Raw genomic sequence first — 17,818 nt, 5'->3', positions numbered from 1 at the left:
CACTTGTCACCAAAACTTGGGGACCCCTGCTTTCTAGAGAAACCTCAAGAGATAATGCCATTCTCATAAGCCTTTCTGTCGTTTCAAAATCTTCCTTATAGTTTAAGAGTAAAAATTTCTAAGCTTTTTATTCTTTTTTCCGTTTGATTCTAAAATATGGGATTTACATTTCAAATCCTGTCAATGGGGTTATCATATGTAGCTCTACTTTATTTGCCTTCTTGCCCAACTCCAAAAGAACAGGCCCAGCAAGGAGGTCTTGGTGCCTCTTCTTTCTCCAGGGCCACAAATCTTCTTCCCTAGCTGCTGGGCAGAGTGATTATCAGAGATGAGGTATTGGGGACTGTATGTGCAACTCTGCTTCTCTGTTACCCAAACCCAGAAATCTAATGATAAGAGGTTGTGATGGTTAGTTTTATGTGTCAGCTTGACTGGGCCATAAGGTGCACAGATATTTGGTGAAACATTATTCTCAGTGTGTCTGTGAGGATGTTTCTGGATGAGATTAACATTTAAATCAGTAGACTGAATAAAGCAGAGGGCCCTCTCTAAACTTGGGTGGGTCTCATCCCATCAGTTAAAGGCCTGAATAGAAAAAAAAAAACACTGCCCTTTCCATGAGTCAAAGAGAGATCTTTCAATTCAAAGGCCGGACTGCTTTTGAATTAGGACATAGGTTTGCGTTTTTGTTTCTGTTTTCCTGCTTCTGGATTCAAACTGAAGCCTCAGCGCTTCCTGTGTCTTCAGCCTGCTGGGCTTCAGACTGAAATTACCCATTGACTCTTCTGATTCTCAGGCCTTTGGACTGTAAGATTAGAATTATACCATTGGCTTTCCTAGGTCTGCAGTTTGTCAACTGCAGATCTTGCAACTTTTCAGCCTCTGTAAATGCATGAGCCAATTCTGTAAAATAAATCTCTCTCTCTTTTACTCCCTCTCTCTCAGTTCTGTTTCCCCAAATAAATCTGACTAATACATGGATATAATAATTTTACACTTGCCCATCACAAAATCTCTTGATGTTGAAAGGGAGATCTTGATTTTCTGGTTTTCATAATAAGCACTGTTGGGAGACATGAATCTTCATGTGTAGATTTTTTTGGATAACTTGGTCTAGTGTATAGACTTGGATCTGAGACCCAGTTTCGAATCCCATTTCTGTTACCAGGTGGCTGGGTGATTAGGTCAAATCTCTTCTCTCTGTGCTCCATTTTCTCATTCCTATCAGAAGAATCACAGTGGATTATCCCTAGTGTTTTTTTTTTCTTCTTTCACTTCTAAAATCCTAGGGATTTAAAGTTTTTAAGTAGGAACAAGATTATGTCCTTTGCAGGGACACGGATGGAGCTGGAAGCCATTGTCTTCAGCAAACTATCACAGGAACAGAAAACCAAACACTGCATGTTATCACTTACAAGTGGGAGCTGAACAATGAGAACACATGGACACGGGGAGAGAAACAACACACACTGGGGCCTGTCGGGAGGTGGGGGCAGGGGAGGGAGAGCATCAGGATAAACAGTTAATGCATGTGGAACTTAATACCTAGGTGATGGGTTGACAGGTGCAGCAAATCACCATGGCACATGTTTCCCTATGTAACAAACCTGCACATCCTGCACATGTATGCCAGAACTTAAAATTAAAAAAAATTTAAATGTTCATTATATATCTTGAACATATATAATAAAATATATCTTTGGATATACATATAAATGATTACTATAGTCAAGCAAATTAACCTATCCATCATGTCCACCATGTCACATAGTTACCCTTTTTTTTTTTTTTTGGTGTGTGTGGTGAGAATTAAACTACTTTTTAAGCAAATTTCTAGTATGTGATACAATATTCTTACTATAAAACTCACATCGTATGTTAGATATTTACATTTATTCATCCTATATATCTGCAACTTTGTGCCCTATGGTTTTTAAAATAAAATACTGAATATCCATTCAGATTGTGTGTAATATTGAAATCCGAGAGAAGAACAGAGAAGAAAAGAGAAGGACAGGAAATCCAGGGAGCTGAGGAAGCAGCTGCCATGTCATCTTCCTCAGTATTTACTTTGTCCTCTCCTCTCATCAGTCCTGAACGCCTTGCTCTCTGGATCAGTGAAAACACTTTGAGCAGCAGCTAACTGAAAATACTGGTTCAGATTGGCTTAAACAGTTTCAAAAGTTATTAGTCCCCATAGCAGTAAGTTTAGAGGCTGGAGGGGCTGCAGGCATGGTGCCATGAAGGGCCTGGTTTCACTCCCCCGTGAGCCTCCTGGCTCTGCCTCCGCTCTGTGTTGGTTCATATGGCAAGGTGGCTACAGTAGTTTCTTGGGAGTGGGAGAGATGAAGACAGATTTCCAAGAGCTTTCAACAGATTTCCCCCATATCCCATTAGCCAGAATTGGATCCTATGCCCTCTTCTAAAGCAGCTACTAACAAGGGAAATGAAGTTATTGTGATTGGCTAGACAAGGGGTTGGCAAACTATAGCCTATGGGCCAAATCCAGCCTGTAGCCTATTTTTGTATGACATAGGAGCTTTAAAAAAGTTTCTACATTTTTTAAGAGTGTAAAAACCAAAAAACCCCGAAGGATATGTGACAGAAACCTATGTAGATGCAAACCCTAAAATATTTGCTATCTGGGCCTTTACAGAAAAAGCTCGCTGACCCCTGGCTTAGATGAATCAGGATCCTCCTCTGGAGCAGAGAATGGGGTCAGTCTTCCCCTGAGTTGCATGGTCTGCAGAGTTGAATATCTGAGCAAAACTGGATTTCTGTTAGAAGGAAGAAGGAGGAAATGGATGTTGTTTGGGTGGGCAGCCAGTTGGGCCCACAACACTACTTCTTCTTACCTTCTTCATTTCTCTAAGATACAGGGGGTAGGTCTACTTTGCCAAATCAAAACATTGGCAATGATCTGTCAAGTATAAGCTCTGAAGATACCTTTTCTGAGAATCCAGGTTCCCAGAGGGGAAATATTCTTTTCTCCTGAGCATTCTGCTTTATCTATTCACAGACAGATTTTCAGCTAATAGCTCTTTTTTTCCCCCCAGGAGATCTGAGCATAATATTTTCAGAACATAGACACAGACATACTTTCTTGGGCACAGACTTACATACACAAATAAGCACACTGACACATAGACACCTACACCAAGCTGCTCACTCAGAGACCAGCCAGCATCGAAGAGATTAAACTTGTGCATGCTATTAGCATGGCTTTTCAAGGGAAGAGCTTGTTGCAGTCCCTGGGCTCAGTTTTGGGTAAGCACAGGTTGTATCGGGACTAACTGAGCCTGCATTGAACTGATAATACTTTTAATTAGACACACGTGCTCTTTTCTCTGTGCCCTAGTATCTCACTGAGTATAATTGGTTTTTAACTATACCCAGAAACAAAGCAGACCCTGTAAACACCCTTTAAAAGTGCTGGTCTTTGAGGATTGTTTGTGACCCTAAAAGAATCTGTATTGAGGATTAGAATTCACAGACACGAAGTACTGAATACTCATAAGCACTCATTTTCTTTAAGCCTGTTATTGACTTTGGCATATCTTTCCATATTCCCCAGTGCTATAAATTCTTCAAACCAACAGAGAACGTCGTCATCACCCTCTCTGCATAGCTGGCAAGAGCAGTGAGAGTGATACACAGCTTGTCTGTGCTCCCAGGAATTCAGAGTTGAAATTTATGCTGCATATGTTCAATATGTTAAGCAAGGATATGGGTTTTCCTTGCCCTCTAGTAAAACTTTCAAGGGGGAAAGTAAATATTAACCACTTTAAAGAGATTAGTTAGGAAGCAAAGCAGATTCTAGTTACTTATTCATTTATTCTTCACTTAGTTCAGTTGCTGCACCTGCCTGTGGCAGACCCAGTTCTAGGCACTGAAGATACAAAGTATCTCTGGGAGAAAGCAGACAAGGATCCCTGCCCTCAGAGGGTTTACGCTCTAGTAGGCTGAACATAAAATTTGGAGTTGCACTATCTGTATGATATTTAAAGATATGAGACTGTGTATAATCACCAAAGAAGTGACTGCGTATAGGTAAGAGAGTTCCAGGAGCTGAGATGTACTTCCTGCAGTAGGGGGGATAAGGAAAAGGCTGAAAAGGAACAGCTAGTGAGGATAGAGGGAGCCTAGGAGAGCAAGGTGCTCTGCAAACAAAATTACGTGTTTCAAAAAAGAGGAGAAAACACACATGTGTCCACACTGACAGGTGAAGTATAAATTGGGTTGAGAATTAAAAATCGAATTTCATTACTTGGAAGTCATTGTTGATATTGACAAGAGTGATTCTGGTGGAGGGTTGAGAAGAAGAGTCTTGACTAAAGTATGTTTAAGAAAGAGTGAGAAGAGAAAAACAAATGACAGAAAAAGGGTATTAATTATCTGGTTTTTTTGCTCATTTGTTTTACAATACAAAATTGTGACTATAGTTGAAAGCTACAGCCTGTTATATAAAATATATTAGACTTCAACAGTACCTCCAGGTTTTATTTTTTTAACTTGCAACTTTAGACAGAGGTTGTGTTAGTTAGGATGTTATTAATAACTTTGCTTCTGTAACAAAGGCCAAATTGGCAGTCAACAAGATGGAATTGTATTTCTTTCTTACTTAGTGACTACTTGAGTAAAAGGATTTAAGGAGACCAGTGAAGTTGAGGGTCTGGATCCTTTTTGCTCTCCATGCTCAGCATGTGGCTTCATCTTGTGGTCTAAGATGGCTGCTCTATCTTCCACCATGATTTCCACATTCTAACAAGCAGGGACTAGGAAGAAGGAAGAGCAAATTCCTGTCTTTTTAAGGACATGACCTGAAAGTTGCATATCATGTTTTCCCACTTCCTATTGGCCAGAACCTACTCAAATAGCCACACCTAGCTGCAAGGGTGACTGAGAAATGTAGTCTGTGAATAGTTATGTGTCCAGCTAAATCTTCCTATATTACTAAAGAAGAAAAAGAGAGGAGATAATGGAGAAACAATTCACAATTTCTGCCACAAAGTTTCATTGAAAGCAACTAAACTGTGATTATGAAATAAAATTTTTATACATTTTTATAATTGTGCTTTACTCCAAGCATACTTATTTTAAACAAGTAATGAATAATCTACAGTGAGGTTTTTATATTGAACTTCAGTTTTCCCCATTAGGAATTACCTATCAGGTCATACAGGTCATTTTCTGTGCTACTATGGTCATTTCCTTGTGTCTAGCTTGTATCTTGTATCTAACAATTCATAAAATTCTTATTTTCTGCAAATGCATTTGTTTACAATATAGTCTACAAAATGCCGGGTATAGTGATTTTTAAATAAGACACAACTTCTCTTGATTTTTCAGACTCAATTTTGAGAGCTTTCTGTTGTTTGTTAACTGTTTTGTGCTGTTGTTTCTCGCCAAAGAACATTTTCTAATTCATTCTATTAGGTCAGTATTACCCTATACCAAAAGCAGACAAAATATCACAAGAAAAGAAAACCACAAGTCAATATCCCTTATGAATATAGGTGCAAAAATCTTCAATAAGATACTACTAAACTGAATCCAGCAGCATATAAGGATTATACACATTAAGAAGGATTATACAGGACCAAAATAGATTTATCCCAGAAATGCAAGGTTGGTTCAATGCACAAAAATCAATCAATGTAATGCATCATATTAATAGAATAAAAGATCATCTCAATAGGTGCAAAAAAATTTGGCAAAATTTAACACTTTTCATTACAAAAATCACTCAACAAACTAGGACTAGAATGGCGCTTTCTCAATATGAAGAAGACTATATGTTAAAACCTTATAGCTAATAATGGTGAGAGTATAAAGCTTTTCCTCTAAGAATAGGAACAATACAAGGTTATCTCCTTTTGCCATTTCTAATCAACATTGTACTGAAGGTTTTAGCCAGGGCAAGAAAAATAAATAAATGCACCCAGAAAGGAAGAAATAAAACTCTTTCTATTTGCAGAGGACCTGATAATAAATACAGAGAACAAAAAGAATATACACACAAACACAAAACTGTTAGCACCAATAGATGAGTTGTGCAAGGTTGCAGGATACAAGATCAATATCCAAAAATCAATTGTATCTACTCAAAGCTTGGAGAAGATTGGTAGTTTGACTTTCTGATGGCAGTTCAAATACCAGGATGTTTCCTGCATAGCACTACAAAACCTTCTTCTGCTTGTAATGCCTTGGGCTTTTCTGTTTCGTTTCATGCTGGCAATGGAGCAGCCTAGGGGCATTTAAATGCCAGGCCCTGGAGGAAAAGTGCTTTTCTTTTAGAGTTTCATTCATTTGTAGTAAAACGAAAAAAAACGTTTTCATGTAGTGATGAAAGTTGATGCAGTGCCCTTTTAATCCAATGTAAAGAACTGTTATTTTTTTGAGAATAGATTCATCCTACTTTTTGATATTAAACATGTTCTTTCTTTCTATAAATTTATCATGATAGTTTATATTAAGATCTCTGTTGTTTATGAAAATTTATTTATTTTTGAAAATTCACTTTGTGAAATTCAAGAGTCTAGGAAGTACAAGTAGCAGCTATGTTAGCTGTGTTTGCTACACCTTTAGGGCTCTGCAGAGTCGCCTTATCTATATCTTTACTACTTCTTAGTCTTATCTTTCTTTTTCTTTTTTTTTTTTTTAGTTTGTCTCCTTAACTCTTTTATTTGTTATGAACTAGAAAAATGTTGTGGTGTGGAAGAACTAGAAAATAGTTTGCAGGATTTGGATTGCTTTACTTGGAGCCTTAATATCGGTCCTCAAAAATTGAGAGGTTGTAATGTGAAGAGCATGGTCTATAAATATTTTCATGGGTCAAAATAGAAAGAACTGGGTTAAGCTTGCTGAGAATTTGGTTGAGCAACAAGAAAGAATTCATAAAATGGAGCAGTTATTAAACTTGGAATAGTCTACCAAGATCCAGCTTAGGGTTTCCACCCCTATGGAATGCTGGCTATGTCAACGCACATCTGCCCAAGGTTTGAGGCTGGGCCTGGTAACCTTTGTGTAGTCTTTTCAGCTTTCAGCTGTCGATTACAAAACATTTTGGTGACCTACCCACAATTCTCATATGATTTTTACATCACTGTGTGCACTCTTGAATGTTCCAAGTTATTCAAGTAAGGTCTATAAATCAGTACTGACCCATGGGCCTGAAAAATGTGCTTAATAAAAATGTGACAAGAAAGGACAGTGCTCATAGTTTGAACAACTTCAGTTAAAAAATTATTTTATTTTACCATTCCTTCTATGTGCCACTTTAAAATATTATTCCTAATAAACTTTATTTTTTAGAGCAGTTTTATGTTTACAGAAACACGGAATGGGACGTACAGAGAGTTTCCGTATTTTGCTTGCTCCTATGCATACAACCCCCCACCTGCAATCCACATCCCCCACCAGAGGGGTACATTTGTTACTGTTGATGAACCTATATTGATACATCATTATCTCCCAAAGTTCATAGTTTATATTAGGGTAATTCACTTTTGGTGTTATATATTCTATGGATTTGGGCAAGTGTTTATTTTCAATGCTCTGTTGACTTGACTTACTTCATGATTATCTTGTTCATGATGTTAAAAGCTGGTAAACATTCTTCAGGCAGGACAGTAAAAGTTTTGTAGAGCCTGAAGTGTTCTTTTTCTCTTGTTCACAAATCATCCTTTGCCTGATTAACTCTGTTAAGTTTAATTTGTCAAAGTTTTTCTTTTAACAGAAGCAAAGATAATACAGCAAATCAAAGATGGTCTTTTCAATAGTGCTGGAAAGACTGGACATTCACATGAAAAAACAAGAACCAAAAACCAAAAACGGAAGCCAGACACAGGTCTGGCTTCCATCACAAAAATTAACTTCAAATGGAAAATAGACCTAAATGTAAAACACAAAATTCTAAAACTCTTAGAAGATAACCTAGGAGAAAATCTAAATGACCTTGGGTATGACCGTGACTTTTTAGATACAACACCAAAAGCACAATTTATGAAAGAAATAATTGAAAAGCTGAACTTCATTAAAATTAAAAACTTACCTGTGGGAAAAAATATGTTATGAGCATGAGAAGACAAGGCACAGACTGGGAGAAATATCAGCAAAAGGCACATGTGATAAAGGACTCTTATCCAACAGAGCTCTTAAAATTCGACAAAGAGAAAATAAACAACCCAATTAAAATTGTATGAAATGCCTCAACAGTATCTCATAAAAGATCGTATATGGATGGTAAGTAAGCATACGAAAATATATTTAACTTTATCTGTCGTTAGGAAGTGGCAAATTAAAACAATAATGAGGTACCATGACATCCCTATTAAAATGGCCAAAATTGAAAACAGTGACAACACCAAATACTGTGAGGTTATAGAACACCAGGAATTCTCTTTCATTGCCGGTAAGAATGCAAAATGTGTACAGCCACTTTGGAAGACATTTTGAAGGTCTCTTACAAAACTACATGTACTTTCACCATATGATCCAGCAATCCTGCTCCTTAGTATTTACCAAATGAATTGAAAACTTACATTCACACAAAAACGTGCACATGAATGTTTGTAGTAGCTTCCTTCAGAATTGCCAAAACTCAAAAGTAACCAGATTTCTTCAGGTGAGTGGATAAATAAACTGTAGTACATTCAGATAATGAAATGTTTAATATTATGTTTTGATTTTTTTTACTGTTGTTGAGAAACAGACAATAGAATATTATTCAGTGCTAACCATAAATGACCTATGAAGCTGTGAAAAGACATGGAGGAAAAGTTAATGCATATTACTAAATGGAAGAAGACAATCTGAAAAGCCTGCTACTGCGCACTTCCAACTATATGACATTCTGGGAAAGGTAAAACTAATAGAGAGTAAAAAGATGAATAGTTGCCAGGTGTTGGAGGAGGGAGAGATGAATAGGGAGAGCATAGATAATTTTTAAGGCGAGTAAACTATTCTGCATAAAACTACAGCGGTAGAGATACGTCATTACACATTTGTCCCAAACCATAGAATGCACACCAAGTGAACCCTAATGTAAACCATGAACTCTGAGTGATAATGATGTGTCAAATAAGGTGCATTGATTGTAACAAATGTACCACTTTGGTGGGGAATCTTGATAGTGGGGTAGGTTGTGTATGTGTGGGGATGGGGATATTTGGCAACTGTCCACTTTTCATTCAGTTTTACTGTGAACCTAAAACTGCTCTAAAAATAAAATTTATTATTAATAAAAATATACGGAAGCATTTAGGAAAGTAAGAGGATCTTAAATGCTATTCACACTTTCTTGTGCAATAGTTTGGGAGGGTCATTTTTTCTCTACCTAGGGGAAAAATAGCTTTGATTATGGGTAGAAAAAGGAGTATGGTAATCTTAGGGTTTAGGGGTATGTAATAGCACTAAACTTGGGGAGGTAGAAACTAGTAGGTTATGGGTAATAAGGAAGGTAAAATGGTACCAATAATTTTTGCCAATTTAAAAATGATATCCAAGTGTACCGGTTAATGTTATGGGTCAGCTTGACTGGGTTAAGGGATGGCCAAATAGCTGGTAAAACATTATTTCTAGGTGTCTTCGTAGGATGTTTCTAGAGGAGATTAGCATTTGGATTGGTAGACTGAGTGGAAAAGGTCACCCTCACCAGTGCAGATGGGTATCATCCAATCCACTGAGGGCCTGAGTAGAACAAAGAAAGGCAAATTTGCTCCCTCGGAGCTGGGGCATCTATGTTCTTGTGCCCTTAGACATCCGTGCTCCTGGTTCTTGGGCCTTTGTACTTAGACTGGGACTTATGCCATTGGTTCCCCTGGTCCTCAGGCCTCCGGTTTCAACTGGAACTATACCATCAGCTCTCCTGGTTGTCCAGTTTGCAGATAGCATACAGTGAGATTTGGCAGCCTTCATAATAGTGTGAGCCAGTTCCTATTATAAATCTTTTATATATCTACATATATCCTACTGCTTTTGTTTCTCCAGGGAACCCTCACTAACATACCCGGGGTTGGTCCTATGTTGTGTAAAGGCAGCGCTGTGTTGATATGTGTCAGTGTGCGTATAGATATGTTTTTAATAACATAATTATCTGCATATGTAATTTTTTGTTTTCCCTTTAAAGTTGTTACCTCATACCTCCTTTTCTTGTTTTATTGCATGAACCAGAACTTCTAGAGTAATGTTGAATAACAGAGAATGATAGTTGGATTCCCAGCCTTGTTCCCGATTTTAATGTGAACATGCCTGGAGTTTTAATGTTAAATATGATGCTTACTTTTGATTTCTGTGAATAATCCAGGATTAGAACAACACATCCATAACAACAAAGTGTACTAAGAACTTTTATTACATTTCATCAAATGTCTACTAAGTTAAAATTAATTTTTCTATAACTTTTGCATAAATTTCAGCTTTTAGTTTCACAACTTTTTATATGTACATATACTTACACATGCATCATTTTCACAGATTCATAAATGTGTGACGTAAGTACTTTAATACATCCTTACCCCATCTTCTCCTCTATCCCAGATTAACAACCTTAAATATATCCTTCTGTACTTCTCTGATAATAATGTATTTCTTTATATATGTATATTGTATGCACATTTTTACATTTTGCTTTTCTCCTTTAACAATATTTCATGGAAATACCTCCAAGTTAAACAGATGTTACATTTTAGTCTTGCCCTGCTATTTATTAACTGCATGTTCTTAGGTAGGTTAAGTAACTTTTCTGGCACAAGTTTTTCTACTTAAACATGAGGACAACTATTCCTTTCTCCCAGGACTACTGTGAGAACCAAATGATCTCATATATAAAAAGTGCTAAATATGGAACCCGGCACATCATAGGCTCTAAGCAAGTGCTACCCAATGTCATGTCCAGTACAGGAAAAGCGAGCCTTTGTCCTCTCCCCTCTGGCAGTTATGGCCTCTAGACTGAAGATTTGTTAACTCTGTCAATGCCTGAGCACCTGTGGAGGGTCTTGGAGGATGCCCTGGGTGTCGGTTTCGTCCAGAGCAACAATTCTGGAGCCCCATGACCTGGTTTTGAATCCATGAGTCATCACTTCCTAGCATGGACAACTTTCTAAATCTCTCTGTGCTTCAGTTTCCTCATCTGTAGAATGGTAATAACACTACCTGTCCGTTGCCCCTATTGTGAGTGTAATGAAATGATGCGTGTTACACACTTGGAACAGTGCCTGATACACTGAAAGGCCTCAATGAGTATAAGTGAGTGAAGCGACAGGGCACAAGTTCTGAAGTCAATTGGCCGAGCGCCACCATTTGCTGGCTATTGGACCTTGAGCAAATTATTATTGCTATCAAAAGTATTTGCAAAAACTGCAATTATTTTTGCACCAACATCATACAAGCTGACTAGATCCCAATCTTCATCTGTGAAATGGGGCTAATCCCCACTTTCAAGCACTCTTTTGAGAGCAAATTAAGATTCTGAACAAAGGCGGTGGTATGTAGTAAGTGCTCAGAGCAGGCTGCTTCCCTGCCAGGGTTATAGTCCAGCCAAGGGACTGAATGTGCTTGGCTGTCCTAGGACTGTATCCAGCCTTTGTAATTCTCTCAGTTCCAAACGTGGCCTGCCAACAAACTTTCAGAACATAAGTTCACTGTGAATTGGGACATGCCTGCATCTCATCTGTCCATTCTCTTCAGGTGTTGGGGTCATGTCTTGCTCTCAGCAGACATTGCCACCTCATTTTGTTTCTTCCCTGTAAAGGGGAATACATATTTTATTTAAAAGTTACTCGTCTTGCTCTCTGGGGCATGGAATTATTGTTGGTTTAGTAGGCTTTGTAGGATGACTGTGGTGTGTGTTTACAGTTAGAGGAAGTGGGAATGGGACCAAGATGAGATGATGTATATCAATTTCAGCTGACTTTCTTGCCATTACCAGGATATTGCAATCCTCCAAGGATGTCGGTTTCCTTTTCAAATCTCTGCATGGAAGCTCTCTCACTTCCTTCCTCCTAAAGCAAAGCTACACACACACACACACACACACACACACACACACACACACAAATGCGGTTTTCCGGGAAGACTTCTCCTTCAATGCAAACACAAAATCTCCTCTCAAGAGAACAATTCATGGAGCAGACATCATCACATCAGACAATTTGTCCATCTCTTCTTGCTGAGACTTACTTGCTACTGTTGGCAATACAGGAATTCACTGCATTTGCTCTGAGCCTGTGCCTAAAACTGTTTAAAAAAAAGAATTTTAAAAAACCTTGTCCCTTACATTGCGTTGCATGCATGCCTATGGGGCCAGTTCATGATTTATTTTTATTTTTTCAGAAAAGGAACAAAAGCATTTGCACAGCTGTGGGTTTGGGGAATTAAGTATGGTTCAGCAGCACCCTCTGCTGGCTTGTTTGGGAACTGTAGAAAGCTCTGAGGTGAAGGATTCGGGATTTCAGAGCAGGAAACCTTTAGAAATAGTTTCTTTTCTTTGTAATCCATAAAAACAGGAGATACTTCACTCCCACCTTATTCAAGTATGTTTAGTTTCATGAAGCATTTCTCCATATTTTAATAAATTGCAATCATCCCATTACTTTTTTATTTTTTGGCAACCCATGAGAACAAATAAACAGCTGCATTTCTGTGCTTGGTCTCAGGAGTCATTGGAATATTCCATCCGGGCCACACACTTCTGCCTGTCTCCATTCAGGTGGCACAATTCCAGGAAGTGGTGTCCAGTTCTGCCCTTTAATTGAAGAAGATTCTGTGTTCAACCACAGGCAGTTCCATTTGAATCATTTTTCCATGCTGTGGATACCAAGTATTTGTACTACCTGTAAAAGGAATTAGGCTGGATAACTTCAAGGAGATCAGATGCTCTGTTTTCTCCATCAAACATTCTGAATAATTGTTACCTTATATCCCTTACATAAAGACCATGCTTCCCGTACCTGGAACCTAACCAATTTTGAAATTTGCACAAATGTGATACTGAAAAAGCACATCAGGGTCATTATCAGTTTTACAGAAAATCTAATAGGCTGAAGTGCTGCTGATTGATGGAATTCTCGGAGCAAAGCACTGATTTTTCAAAATTAGTAAACATTAAAAACACGCAGTTGAGCCAACTGAAAAGCATGTTCATATAATGGAAACACAGGGAGTCAAATATCTGGATTCCAGATTCTGCCACTTGCTACTTTTTAAGCCTTAGATTTCCTATCTGTCAAATGGAACTGCTATGAGGATTAAATGAGACCATGTATGTTAAATTCTTAGCACAGTGTATAGAAGCTTACTTAATAAAGATCAGTTTCCTCACTCTATGTCATGCAGGAAAAGAGAGAAAAGTTGAAACAGAGTTTACAGTAGATAAAGCTTGAGTTGTGGAATTTGAATTACAAAGCTGATGTGCCTTTTCAGACACCAAAGAAAGAAAACAGTTATAACCTTGAGTTGTGGAATTTCAATGAACTCTGCAGTCCCCAACCTTTTTGGCACCAGGCAATGGTTTCATGGAAGACAAATTTTTCACGAAGACAAGGAGTTGGGGGAGGGATAGTTTTAGGAAGAAACTGTTCCACCTCAGATCATCAGGCATTAGATTCTCATTGGGAGAGCACAACCTAGATTCCTCGCAAGTGCAGTTCACAGTAGGGCTCCTGCTCCTATGAGAATCTAATGCCGCTGCTGATCCGACGGGAGGCGGAGCTCAAGCAGGAATGCTGGCTCACTGGCTGCTCACCTCCTGCTGTGCTGCCGGGTTCCTAACAGGCCTCAGACTGGTACCCGGGGTTGGGGCTCCCTGAATTCACTGATGCTGTAACTTTTAATAGTGTAGTGATTATAAGCTTGGGCTCTGGAATTCTCATCCTATGTTTAAATTCTGCATCTGTCATTTAACAAGCTGTGTGAGGGCCTTATGTCTCTTACACCTTCTTTACCAACTCAGGTTCCTCAGCTGCAAAGCAGGGATGATAGGAACATCTCCTTTATCCGGTTGTGTGAGGATTAAATGATTCAGCGCATACATAGTGTTTAGAAAAGAGTCTGACATAGAGTGAGTTCTCAATACACATTTAATGTCATTAGCACGAAAAGGTTTTGAAATACATGAAAAGGGTCTGGAAAATATAGATGATTAAACCCATGCATTTTGTTATGAACATGTTCTTTTAAGTCACATACTTATTATTTTACCTGTGTATGGTGTGAACCAGCGCTGTCCTATTGAATTATAATGTGAGGCACACATGTAATTAAAATTGTTGTCGTAGCCACATTACGTAAAAGTAAAAATCACCAGTAGCAAGACTTACCGACGTTATGAACCCTTTGACAGAATACACTGAGAAGGGCAGTTCTGTCTGTGATTTCTCTTGCTGAAAACACACATACTCATTCCAATCATTAGAAAACACTACACACAAACCTAAACTGAGGGACAAGGTACAAGATAACAGATCAGTGCGCTTCAAAAGTGTCAAGGTCATGAATGCGAGGAAAGACCGAGGAACCATCACAGATTGGAAGAAACTAAGGGCACGTGACAGCTACCTACAATGTGGTGTCTTGGGTTGGATCCTGGGAAGAAAGGACATCGGTAGAAAAATGCGTGAAATTTGAGTACACTTTGTAGTTTATACTATTGTATCAATGTTAATTTATTGATTTCGATCATTGTACTATTTTCATGTAAGATGTTAACTTAAGGGAAGCTAGGTGAAGGCTATAAGGGAAATTTATACAATTTTGCACTTTTTCTGTAAGTAGAAAATTGGTTCAAAAAATAATTTAAAAGTTAAAAAGAAATAAGTGAATTTAATTTTAATGTTTTATTTAATGCAATACATCTAAAAATTGTTTCAACATGCGATCAGCATAAAATTATTAATACAAGATTTAAAAATGTTGTACTGTCTTCAGAAATCTGGTGCGTATTTTATATTGTGCATTTCAGTTTGAACTAGCCACTTGCAAGTGCTCAGAAGCTACGTGTGTCCCAGGGGCAGAGGCAGTGGTGAGGACGTCATCCAGGGACCCAGTGACTCCTTGACAGCATTTTTCTGGGTTGGCTCCTTTCCTGGCTCTTGTTCTGGTTTTTCCCCCATAAAGCCTTAGTAACCCCAGAGGGGATTAGCCTCTTGGAGGGTGTGCTCAGATTAACTAAATGCTGGTAACACTGGTGGCTGGCCTAAGAAAAAAATGTCTTAATTTACTAAGAACATGGTGTTTTCGATGAAGTGAAATGCTCATAGACCTAGCACTTTCTAAAATGTGAGATGGATAACACCTGTTTTTAAAGGCCTAGAAAAATGACTTCAGGGGGTACTTGGACATGGCATTAAATAACATTCACTTACCAAGTGAAAACACTTTTTTCTCATTTCGATTCTCTTTCCTTTTGATTATATTAAAGAACAAGACTCATTTAATGCCTCCCAAACACACTAGGATATGTCTCTATTTAGATATATATCTGTCTCTATTTAGATATATATCTGTCTCTTCTCTCTCTCTGTTAATAGGATCTGGCTAGAATTTAAGGTATTATTTTTTTCTATTTATTTTTGTCATTACCTTTTATTCATGGCAAATTATATTGGCTTTCCATTCAATTATTGATCTGAAAGTTTTACAATTTATTTAAAATAAAATTTAAATATAAGGACACATTTATTAAAAATGCAAATATTAATATAATCATAGTCCAGGTGGCACTGGGGAATAGCAAAACAAATAACACCAAAAAACAAAGACATAAAAATCATTCAGGGACTACGAAAGTGTTTGCAACTTGGGGAGATCAATTCTCAGTTTCAGAAATGTCCCCTTGTACAGTAGAAGCCTCTACGAAAACAAGCCTGGCTGTTCTCAATTCCCCCTCATTAAATCTTTCCCTAGTAAGATTGCTTTCCTTCTCATAGTCCTCTCTTCTTCTGGCTGCTTTCTCTCTCCTCCCCTCTTACTATACTTTTGTCCCTCTTGTCCTTTCTCTGCTCCCTTTCGCTTTTTCCTCTTTCATCTCCCTTCCTTTGGCCAAAGTTCGGCTCTCCTTACCCACCGATCACTGCTGGCCTCTAGCTTTGAGCGTTGTGCGTCTGACCAATCAGAGTGCAGCCTCGGACACCTTGTGCTTGTGGCTGACATTTTTGACAGGTCCCATGTACATACAGGACTTTTCCCTGGATATTTTGGAGTCCCTTCATGGTTTAACAATCTGGGGGGTCAAATTCCGGGCAATTGGAGAGTACTGTTCTCTATTGAAGGAAACTTTCCCATGTCACTTCTACCCTTGACTCCTCCCTTGGAGCAGACAGGTGGGGTTTCCAGGTGCATACGGTTCTCACTATTTTATGCACTGATGAGGCGGTAAATGAAATTTCTAAAATCTGGCTTGAGTAATTTATGCCTTTGAAAGGCTGATATTATTGCATTAAATTCTGAGGGCATTTAGAAAGAACACTCCCACCGACACTAAATAAATATATCCAACACAGCAATTTGGAAACGATTTGAGCGAAAGTAATTACTCGTTTTTCTTCTCTCCTGCCATCGTTACGGATGGAGTTTGACAGGAGGGAAAGGTTTAAGGGAGTTTTTCTCGTTAGGAGGTTATATAAGCAAACTTTTTGATCTCAAACCTGAAAATAATGTCAAGTTCTGCATTTAATCTCATCACAGCTCTTCTTCGTTCTCATATTCATAATATTAGTTGTCTTCTTTGTATAATTTAGCTTTGGGAGCACACAAAGTAACAAATAGCTTCAAGTTTTTACTAAATCTTACAGGTAGAGCAAGAAAAATATTTCTTTAAAAGGTAAACAACCTCTGCATCTTCAAAGCAAAACCCACTGAGAAAGCTTGTGCCACAAAACCTCCCCACCACCACAGTCCCAGCTCAGGGACCCTGAGAGAGACGGCTCAAGCTGTTTACCAGCTAACCACACAAGCCACCCTTTGATTCACACAGGCATTCCAAGTCCATTGTTTGTTTGAATGGCGTAGACAACAGAGCTGAGACACCTTTGATGGATAGAAGGTGAGAAGTTAGGTGCTACTTTTCTGTTACAACAACAGCAGCAGCAGCTAGGTACTGGTTGGAAAAAATAAAACATATTAGGTACTGGTTGAAGTGCTTTACTATGTTAGGTACTGGTTGAAGTGCTTTACTGTGTTAACTTATTTAACATAATTCCCACAACAAAGTAACAGGAGCTAGGTGCTGTCACGATCTTCATTTTACAGATGAGAAAGTTGGACCCTGAGGGGCTCCCTCACTTGCCCATGAACCTGCAGCTCATGAGACTGCGAAGCCGGATTCAAACCCGAAAGGCCTGCCTCTGCAGCCGGCTCTTCATCTCTGCACTGGCCAGCCAGCCTCTCTGAAGAAAGTGCAGTTGCTTCAACAGTTTGTAGCCAAGCAAGAGTCTGTGAAGGGAATCCAGTTTTTCTATTTTGAAATCAAATTTCATTTCACTGGAAGAATTCCTGGGCACTGGGTCTAATAAAACTCACATGTAAGGATGCAGTAAAACTCATTTTGTATATTCAGAGGAAAAACTCATTTGTATCCATGATTGTTAGGAAAACAGTTCCTCGGTGAGTCAAGTAAAAATGAACTTGTTGAAACTAAAATAAGAGTATTAAACAGATGACTCCATTAACAGGGCTTTTACTATCCATAACTTTTTATCTTTGAGTCTGAGATCTCTAAAACTTTAGCAATTTAGTTTTGACTTTTTTTTTTTTTTTGAGACCGAGTCTCACTCTGTTGCGCAGGCTGGAGTGCAGATCCAGGGCATCACAACCTCCGCCT

General features: G+C 38.4%; 1 long non-coding RNA gene across 1 annotated transcript; it reads left to right on the top strand.

Moving 5' to 3' along the window:
• The first annotated feature begins 338 nt into the window (after positions 1-338).
• LOC116551531 lies at positions 339-13,784 on the top strand. Its single transcript, XR_004268986.1, has 3 exons — positions 339-349; positions 7,423-7,426; positions 13,556-13,784. It is a non-coding gene; the product is annotated as an uncharacterized LOC116551531 (long non-coding RNA).
• The last annotated feature ends 4,034 nt before the right edge of the window (positions 13,785-17,818 follow it).

The sequence above is a fragment of the Sapajus apella genome, unplaced genomic scaffold (genome assembly GCF_009761245.1).
Source record: "Sapajus apella isolate SASKATOON/1434 unplaced genomic scaffold, GSC_monkey_1.0 scaffold10, whole genome shotgun sequence".
NCBI lineage: Eukaryota > Metazoa > Chordata > Mammalia > Primates > Cebidae > Sapajus > Sapajus apella.
This window is presented reverse-complemented; position numbering and strand designations above follow the sequence as displayed.